This window comes from Pyxicephalus adspersus, chromosome 1, assembly GCF_032062135.1.
Source record: "Pyxicephalus adspersus chromosome 1, UCB_Pads_2.0, whole genome shotgun sequence".
Taxonomy (NCBI): Eukaryota; Metazoa; Chordata; class Amphibia; order Anura; family Pyxicephalidae; genus Pyxicephalus; species Pyxicephalus adspersus.
The window spans coordinates 11,846,405-11,857,326 of NC_092858.1; positions in this window are offsets into that span (position 1 = coordinate 11,846,405).

Below are 10,922 nucleotides of genomic sequence, written 5' to 3' on the forward strand. Positions count from 1 at the left end.
CTACAGGCCTCTTGCCTTCTTGGAAACTGACACATTTATGGAATATGCCTGAAATGCATTGTAATGCAATAAGCATACAGAAAAATACAATAAAATATCCATTCTGTCTGCCAAATTTCATCCCTGTGTATCTAATTGTTTTCTCCTTCAATCTTCATCTGATTGTGAATTGGTACGTCTCATATGGTAGATGAATTTATTGCACCAACTTAAATCCCCCCAAAGACTTATCTGTTCACATTCCCTTGGTTCTAGATTAGTGCACATTAATATTTATTGCCCTGCTAACCCCTCCCCTACCCAGGTTCAATTGATATCCCAAATTCCTTATTACTCCCATCAGTCCATCTATATTCAGGGCCCAAAGCACTTCTATTTAAACAACAGGCAAGGTCATGTGCCCAAATCTTAAGTGCCAAATTAAAAGTGCGATGGGAATGAATCCAGTGAATTGAAACAAAATTGGACATACAATTACAATCTGCAACTCCCATCTCCTACCTTTGGCCAGATTCAACCACATGGACTCCAACACATCCTCTACAGCTGCCATTCTGAGCTGCTATTTCACCAAGCCATCCTTATGAATGACTCATCATATCCCACTTCTGGAACTCAACAAGCCTATAAGCCTCACTACAACCCACATACAGGACCAGCTCTTATGGACTGTCTGCCACTTTGTTTATTGTACTCATATGCTACCCCATTATCTGGTAAAATGTATTTTTCACACTGTACTCTCTTGGCTACCGTGTTTCCCCCATTTTAAGTCATCCCCATTAAATAAGCCACCCCCGATTTTTGAAAAAGTAATTAAAATAAGACACTCACCCGTGAATAAGACATCCCCCGATATCCGATCCTGTGTGTGTCTCCTTGATGCTGGCTGCAGCGCGTGTCTCCTCCTGGCTACAGTGCACAGCCAAACTGAAAGTAAAAAGCCGGCACACGTGCCCCCGCGATTCTGAACCAGGAAGCACGCTACTGATCCCTGCCCTAACGGAGTTACCTGCCCTAACGGAGATCCCTACACTTAATTACCGGTAAGTTAACAGAAGGGGACAATCAATGGCATAGAGTGATCAGAAGGGGACAATCAATGGCATAGAGTGATCAGAAGGGGAAAAAATAAGACATCCCCTGAAAATAAGACCTAGGGCATATTTTGGCATTTCAAAAAATATAAGACAGTGCCTTATAATTGGGGAAACAGGGTAGCTCTATTGCTTCTGGTCCCCAGTCCGATAGCTCATTGTCTCTCTGCTCCTTCACTCTCCTGATTTCTCTGTCTGTGTTCCTGCACCTTTTCACTCTACTGATACTCTCTGGTGACATCTCACCCAACCCTGGTCCCCCACACAGTCTCCACTCTCCATATACTCTCAGCAGGACACTCCCTTCTCCTACGCTCATCCCCATTTACCCCCATCCCCATCCCCTCTCTCTGGCAGTCTATGGAATGCCCGACCTCTTGCCAATAAATTAACCTCCATACACAACCTTCTCCTTTCTAAATCTCTGAACTTTCTGGCTCTAACTGAAACTTGACTTTCCTCCTCTGACTCTGCTGATTCTCTCTCCTATGGAGGCCTGCACTTTACACATACCCCTAGACCTGGCAACAAAGTAGGGTGTGGTGTGGGTCTTATTCTCTCATCTAACTGTACATACAGAGTCCTTCCTACCCCACCCTTTCTCATTTTCACCTCTTTTGAAGTCCACTCCGTCAGTCAGCCTCTTACCCCTTATTGTTTCTGTTGTCTATCCAAGAACACATACAACTAGTAAAGGGCTGCAAGAACAATCTGATTGCTCCTGCAGCCCTTTATAGTCCTTAAAAATAACTCAAATTCTCCCACCATTGATTTCAATGGTGTTTGAATACAGCATTCGATCACCCAAACAATTTGTCACTATTCGATTGAATAGCTGTTGAATCGAATAGTGAAATAATCGACCAACACTACTGCCCACCCTCATCATTGGTGGCTTTAATGTTGCAGTGGATGAGCCCAACCATCCTTCCTCCAAACTGCTCTCCATTACCTCCTTATTTGGACTCACACAGAACATAAACGGCCCACACACTTCTCTGGACACACTTTAGACCTAGTATTTTCCAAACTCTGCAACCTCACCCTCCTTGACAACTCACCATTTCCACTTTATGATCACAACCTTATTATCTTCAACCTATCAAACTCTTGCCCCCTTTGCCACATCCCAGACCTGGTCAATGGCAGAGAGCTATCCTTGACCACAACCTTTTCTCAAACTACCTTACATCCCTAACCCCTACCCTCTCTAAAATCACATCTCCAGCTGCCACTCGATTCAACTCAATTCTCTGGCTCTCAAAAAAGTTGCCCCTGCCACCTTCTGCTACCCCTGTCCTGCAAACCCCCGTCCCTGACAATCACACCAAACAGCTACAAAAGACAGTTCATGCACCTGAGCACAAGTGGAGAAAATCTGTCCTCAGCGCTGACTTCATGGACTACGAAGCCAAGCTACAAAACTTTAACACTGAACTCACGGTCACCAAGCAAAATTATTTCTACGCTGTCATTTCTCAATCTTCCAACCCACGCAACCTCTTCTCAACAATTCTTTAGAGATAAAATTGACAAAATCAGACATGCTCACCGGGCCATTCCAACCATATCCATCCCTTCCACCAGTATGTCATCACTGGCCTCCCTCAGCCCTATTACTGTGGATGAAGTCTTATCTCTTCTCTCATTATCTCCATCTACTACCTGTCCGCTTGACCCTATTCCCTCTGATCTAATCTGTGCCCATTCCTCCACCCTTGCCCCCACCCTAACTGAACTATTCTATTAGTATAACTATAACTATTCAACCTCTCCCTTACTACTGGTATCTACCCTTCTGCTTTCAAACATGCCATAATTCTCCCTATCCCCCAGTGGCCAACGGTGAGCGTAAGCATTCTGTCATGGGCTTAATGGTAATTCTAGTAAATGGTAAAGATGGGAACCATTTTTTGCACACAGCTGCATCAGATCCCAGAGCAGACCCCAAATCGAAAGCTACTTTGTAGTTGGTGTTGGGGGATTTGTGCTGCTGCAGCCACATGTGCTTATCCCAAATTCAGGTCAGATATGGAACATACTAAAGCAGGTACCAGAACTATGTTACAGAGGACAATAAATGCCTTCTCTTTCCTTCCACTTTCTTTCTCTCTCCTTTCATTTCTTTTTTTTCTCTCTCTCTGTCACTTTTTCTCTCACTTTTTCCCTCAGTTTCTCTCTCTCTACTTCTGTTTCCTTTTCTCTATCCCTCTGTCTCTCTCATTCTTTCTTTCTTTTTCTTATATTGTTAGTAAAATAGCTAAAGCAGCTCCTAGACCTCAGCTGCTAAATTCCAAATGTGTCGATCCTCAGGGCAGCTGTACATGAAATTACATATCGTTTACCTCATTACCTCCTCGCTCTAAAGATAATTGCAAAAGAAACAGAACTAATAAGAACATGATAAAAAAAAACACAGGACAGGTATAGTACTTAGAATAGGTTCAATGACAGACTGAGACAATGACAACCAACTTCTCCAACCAAAACCATTCCTCACAATGCTCTGCCCATTCCTTGCACTTTCTGTATAAAATCCCCATCGTGAGACCAACACAACTTAACTAACCTGAGAACAAAAAATGTGTATGTGTGTTTCTAGTTCTCAGACCGCCTGCCATTAAAAAATTAATTCCAGTAAACAAATTTGGAAAGAATAAAAGCATATAAAGTTAGGTGGCCGCCCCCCTAAAGAAACTAGTTTTAAACCAAAAAATAGAGTAAAGTAGGGGTTCCTTTGCGACAAAACAATTGTGTATTGTATATTGGAACAGGAGGTCAAGAATAATTCCAAAACATAGATGTGCAAACAGTATGATATATACAATGAAGTATGGAAGTTGGGACAGACCCAACTGATCGCCCGTAGACTTCCATTACAGTCTTTGATCGCCATTGAGGCGGATTGACACTTTTTGAATGTGGTAAAAAATTACAGTGAAAAGGCAAAAGTGGGGTTAGGCTTAAAATGTGCAATCTTTTTTAGGGTATTAGGGAATCGTTAAAGTTAAGATTAGCACGAGGGTTAGAAATATCAAGCGATACCAGCTAGAATTCTGCAATGAAGAGTTCTCTCATCTCTGCGAACAAGAACCCACAGAGAACAAGCATCCTCCTCTACAGTATGTTGTCAGGGAATGGGATTTTCCACTTTGTGGCTTCTAAGGACACAAACTGTTAGACTTTGTACATATTTAGCTGTAATGTGTTTATCTGATTTATTTGAGTTGGGTTTTTTTTTATTCAGTTTGAGTGTACACTTGGATCCCTATAGCCATGGTTTAATTCTGTTCTCTCTTCAACCATTATCCACTTCTCATTCTCAGCCACAAGGTTTCACTTTATCTGATTCTTCCCTTGATCTATATTATTCTGTCCCACTTGCTGATGCAATAATTCCTTTTCTTCTTTTTGCACTTCATGATTGCCCAGCCTATTTTTACTCTTGATGGCAATAATATTTACATTACCCAGCTTTATGTTGTCTGTGTTTCTTAGGATTGGGGCAAAGGGGTAGGGGAAAAGAGAGGCTTTTAGTAGGCAGGAGAGATAACAAACAGTGCTTTAATGAAGTAATTTCGAAGCCCTATTACTAACATGGACCTACTGTGCTAAATATGTTCAATAAAAGGTAATAATCATGCAAATTAAAATACAATTGCTTGTATACTGCCGTGTTTACAATCGCACGCGGATATTTGTATTATATTGATATCTCAATTCCCAACGCAATTCGCCCTGAGGCTTCTTCAGGGGATGTTTGAGATCAGAATAATAGAAAAATCATGACTGGAGTAAGAAAAAGACTGCAGAAATATCTATCTCAGAGCATCCCCATGGTATTAGCTACAGATCTAGATGTGAATGTTTGTATGACGATCAAATGATGGAGTGGGGTATATACCGTTGTTCATTTGTTATTTGGTTTTTAAAGTCATGCTCAAGAAAAATGTATTGCTGTTTGAAAGATATGTAGGTGGGGAAACTGATTTGAGAGTCCATGGGTAAATGGTTGAGATATATAGCATTAAATGAGGTGACAGTTAGAGACGTCCACAAATTCTTAGTAAGATGATGTGTGATGACTACCGTCAGGGTCCCTGGATTGTTGAATTGTACATAGTAAGTCTGGAGCTATCCATACCCAGTTGTTCAGTTGTTGGTATATAGTGAGTAATAAACACTCCACATTTGATCGTTGGTCTGTATAGGGTAGGAGCGTGATGTCAGCAGTCGGTATTCTTTCTCAGTGTTTGCCCTATACACTTCTAACCCCACTCCCCCCCAATTCGCCCATTCTTCCTAAAGCTCTCGGTCACACCATTCATGAAGATGGTCACCCAAACTCTAGTTGTTATGTGTAAAAACATAAAAATAAACATGTTGACAGATACAGGGTTTTTCTGCTAGAAAATTGCCAAGAAACTGCCATATCGGTCTGCCAACATGGCACATTGCTTTTGAACAATTAAAGAAGAATTAAACAATTAAAGAATTTAAGAATTAAATTCAAACAGGCTTACACAGGTATTCCATCAACAGTAACTGCTCAATTGTGGCAGTCGAAGGACACAGTAAGAGAAAGGGAGAAAATGCCTGTTATTGTGGATGAAGCAACAAAGGGATTTACATACCTTGCATTCTTGGAGGAGGGCATTTTAAGGGGGCAGCTTTACCAAAAGGTGCAAGTAAGCTGGGCAACACGTGTGAACCATGGTAAAGGTCTAAAACATTGGATTTTTGTAAAACTGAAGTGTGAATCTAGTTGGAGTGACTGCTATTTTTTTCTGATGTGATAGAATAATCTGTCAGCTGTGACAAACTGATTTTTCAGGTCTGAGGAAAGTTTACCCATGCTGTTGCAATCTCAGATACTGAAATTTCCACTTGAAAAAACTATGCCAGAAGCTAATGTACGATGTCCTGGCTCCCAATCCCCTACCCTCACTTCTAATCAGTATTTGTATCAGCGAGGCCACAGTATTATAAATTGAACGTTCGGCGACTTCTCCCAATCCCAATGTGTCTGTGCTCACAATGTATATTGTGCGTGTGTGTATTTCATCTGTGTTCAATCTATGAGTAACTAACTTAAAACGTACAACTTTCTGAGATTGAATGAAATTAGACTTTAACCTTAACTTTTTCCAACATACTGTCACATTTTCTTATCCTTTTTGCGCACTTTAGCGCTGCCTATGTCCATATGCTCCTATTCTATTGCTGGCTGTATGTTGTTGCTCTGGACCAGGGTCCTGACAGTGCTGGTTCATTTCTTTGCAATATGAAACAAATAGTCTCTATGAGGGCAAAGAAAAGATTTTTATAACAGGAAGTGTCTGAATAAAGACATTCATGGTGCGTTCACAGGGTATTACTTTATTGAAGGATTATAAGGGAAAATAAACCTGAAATTTACATTGGCATGTCAAAGCTTATCATATATATACAAATATTAACCATGATTAACCTCCTGGGCAGTTGATTTCTGTCTGGATTTATATGTCTAAAAGGGGTACATTATGAGTATAATAAAGTTTGAAACACAAAATCATGTCAAAATAATAAATTAAATAAATTTAAAAATTCAATACAATTATTTTGTATTGAATGCAATACAAAATAGTTTGAAATTCCCGCTGCGCCCCTAGCAGTGGCTGTACACGCCGGCGTCACCGTGAACACCCGGAGAACGTCAGCGCACTCGCCTGGGGGACAGATCAAGGAAGAGGACACAGCTAGAGCATAGTAGGAGATTGGAGGACACCGGGGGATGCCAAGGGACGCTGATGGGACCAGGTAAGTGTTTGTTTTTTAACTATCTCGAGTGTGACTTGGGGTTACCGCTTTTGGCTTGTTTTTTTTTACCCTGAGCCACACTCAGGGTTACCAATGGGGAGGTTAAAATGACCTAAAGAACTCAATTTATACTTGGGTGAATCTAGTGGCATGTCCTGGAACTGCATTTGTCTCTGTTTTTGACATATCAGGGCTGTCAAAGACAAGCTGTTTGTTACACTTTACATGAAGACAATGATGGCCAATAATAATACACAAAATATTATTTATAAGCATGTGACTCATAACCAACCTAAAAGTACAAAATACTTTACCTTGTAAAAATGAGGGGAAGGGGGGTATACAGGCTGAGCACATTTTCCCCTGTTTACATAACTGTTTTAGAACACTATGTAGAAGCATCCTTTCACTAAACCTGGTTATTCCTTATATTCAGGTAGTCAGCTGCCCCCAGTTTTTGAGGAACATGATGTTGCTGAACCTAGACCCGACCATCTAGGAAACCCCAGATCCTGTACAACTGTTCTTGATGCAAGGGACGGCTGGAGGTCAAATTTAACTGTAAGGTGGCTTACAAAGCACAGCTCATTATCATCTGCCAATACATAATAATGCTCATGTCAGCCAAAAAGGATTCCATAATATATCTATAACAATGTCTGGCAGATATTTGACAATTACTTGTAACGAGTACCTGTGTATCTGCCAACATCTGATGCCCATATTAGCATTAGTTCCATCCATGATGGATGAACGAATAAGCAACATTAGACAATGGCTGGGACTCTTGCTATATAATGAAACATTGGAGGCTTTGCTTTTTCTGCTGGATGCAGAACTAAATATGAGAGTCACACTTATTTTGGAGCATGCTTTACGAGACTATAACCTAATTGTTCAAGCTCTAAGCATGTATGGTGTTGCTTTATTGAATAGGCCAGTGCTTCTCAACCAGGGCTCCTCCAGAGGTTGCTGGGGCCTCCTTGAGCAATGAGCAGTTTGTGCCTCCCAGGTCAGTTTAAGTGACTTTTCGGCTATCTGTAATTCCGACTGGCCAGCAGTGTAAGAGGCATTCTTCCTTATGATCACCATACTAATCTACTGTGAGCTGTGGATATAATAATTATAAAAGGAGATCCCTGAAGACCTTAAATTTATTTTAGGGTTCTCCCATCCTAAAAAAAGTTTCAAAAGAGCTGGGATAGGCTAATACCAAATACAACTTGTATCCCAATTTTTATTGCCCATATAGTTATCCTACCTGCCACCTACCATGTCAGCAATTCTTCCTATTTCACAGAATAATAGTGCCAGTATCAGTCATTATACATGGGTAGGTCATATCCTGTTTAGTGGTAGAGCTGTGCAAGAAAAAAGACATTTAGTTGCTTATCATCAGTTCATTTCCCAGGCACAGTTATCCGACTTTGTGACCATAGCAAATCTCCTATGGACAGCGGGCTTCTGAGTGTGGCACACCGCAGGTTGGCACAAATGGCACAGGCTCCAGGGGAAAGCCAGTTTCTTCATTTTTAGGTAATTATGTATAAAAAGGAATTTATTTCTAAAAGTAACAATGGTGCCAGAAATCTAAAGGACGGGGCAATGTTTCTGTAAGTTTGTATTTAAAGAGACCCTGTGTTCAGTGGAAGTCTGCTCCATGCTAGCATGAGCAATTCGTCAGATGTGGGAATGTTCTTTTTTGATAATCACTATTATAGATAATATTGTGGAATTCTTTCTGGGCAACATAGGCATCATTGGGCATTGCCAAATTCACCTGATGAGTAGGAGACATCGTAGGTGGAGCTTCTAAAAAAGGGTTCTTAGTGGTGGAGTCAGCTCAGCAAAATTTCTAACTGAGTGTTTCCCAAGTATATGCATAATAGGAACTTGTAGGTAATTTTTGTGACATTTAGTTTAAATCTATTTAAAATAATAATATTAAACAATTGGCCTGAGTTTATATTTTTTGTGGCGCACTAACATGCACTCCATTATTGCACCCTGGCCAAAACTGTGTCTGACCCCTTTTTTGAGGGCTGCAACTCACCAGGGGAGTGTCAGCAAAATTTGGGGCCTAAGGAAAAATGGAAAATTTTACTTATGATATAGTGTGCAGAGCCACGCCAAAAATCAGCATGGATAGAGGGTAAAGTTACAAAAATAGCATCCATGTGATGTTATGGCACAAATCCGCCCAATAACTAAGAGCGGAGCTTGTGTGCCATTGTTAAATGGTCTTTGTTAATGGGCGGACATTCACCATTACACTATTTTTGGAATTTTTCTTTCTAAGGGTATACACAGAATGACAGGGGGCCACCTGAGCTGTCACCGCTGGCAAAGCCTTCCAAGTTACTGCCTTAAGGATGAGATGCCCCTGCAACTCAAAGTAGTGCATTTCAGTGCAGTGCTCTGGATTTTTGCAGTGCGGATTTGTTGCTTTAGTGTGTTAGGTGTCAGTATAAATGGCAACATATCAATATGTGCATAGTGCAATTCTACAGAATAGCATGGTCTTTGGATTTTTTTCCAATACTATTCTTCATCTGAAACAAGCCATTTTAGCAATCTAAGGGATGGCTGTTTTTTTTTTTTAGCAAAATATAAAACGTTTTGAAAACTATATATTGTATATAAACTTTTACAGATCATCATATCAGTGCTAAAAGAGGGGCATTTGCAAAAGAATGAAACATGAAAGGTTTCAGTGTGAAATGAGGGACAGTTTGGAGATTTCGACCTATGTGAAGTGAAGATGGGGAGAAGTGTTAGCTCAGTGACTGTGATGATCCAGGCGTGATTCCCAGGCCTTCCAACACACAGGATTATAAACCTCGTGTGTGTCAGCTGGTCATGAGCTCAGCTGCTGATCCAAGCCAGTCTGCAGGCTTAGAGCACGGGTCCTCCCATGACCAGGCACTGCAGGCCCAAACAGGGGATTGTTTTATGAACTTCCCATTCCTGAACACATTACTCCAGGGTATGTCCACTCTGCTGACATGATATCCCTAGTCATGCCCTAGAATTCCTTTCCTTTAATGACTACTTCAAAGAATTTGCTGACTGCACAAAGTTAATGCGGCTGCTAATGAGCACTGGAGTCCAATTAGTAATTGTAGCAGCAATATCAACAAACTTGCAATTCAGGATTTTTGCAGGAATATTTTAGGAAGTTGATTGCTCTCCTTCATGCCTGAGTGTCAAGCAATCCCCAATTATTTTCATGCTCAGCGGCTGCAGCAGAAAATGTGGGGAGTAAAATCTCAGTTTGCTCAAACTTGATAGTCAGTGTTTGCTAGATACTGGAGTGTTATATTAATAGAGTTATATTATTTTGTATTCCTTGAAGTCTCTGTATTCTGTTCCCATGTTTGCGCTCCATATGTGCCCATTATGAGGGTTTCCACCATCTATGTGGTCCTGGTTCTGCAAACCTGCCTATGAGGGGTTCCGGGGATCCCTTTGCTGGGTTTCTGGTTCTGCACACCTACTGTGCCCAATATAAGAAGTTCTCACCATCCCTATGCTCAACTTTCAACTCTCCACACTTGCTATGCCCATTATTAGTGTCCTCACCATCATTCAATTAAGTTTGCTATAGGATTGTATTCACAAGCTACACTCTCAACTGCTTTAAAGTATGTAAAAGTGAAAAATCTGTCTAAATGTGCCTCCAAAGGCAAGTTTGTTTTTTCAATTTTAGATAAAGTTAGGAGAATTGCACCCTCTGTTTTAATTGCAGCCTACATCACTACTTGGCCGATTCATTTCCTTTATATGTCCTCATGCCATCATGACATCACTAAGACAAAAATTTAAGGGAAACTCAACATTTAAATTGTCAGCAAAGTGATAGGTTAAAGGGAAATCCTATGCTGGAGACACTTGTTCTAAGGACAGTTTTGCTCACTTTGGAGAGATTTCCTCTGATTTCCTGTTACATCTTTAGGACAGGAAATATAGGCAAATCTCACTAGCAGGGTATAGACATATGATGGGGGTTTTTGCCCTTCCCTGCTC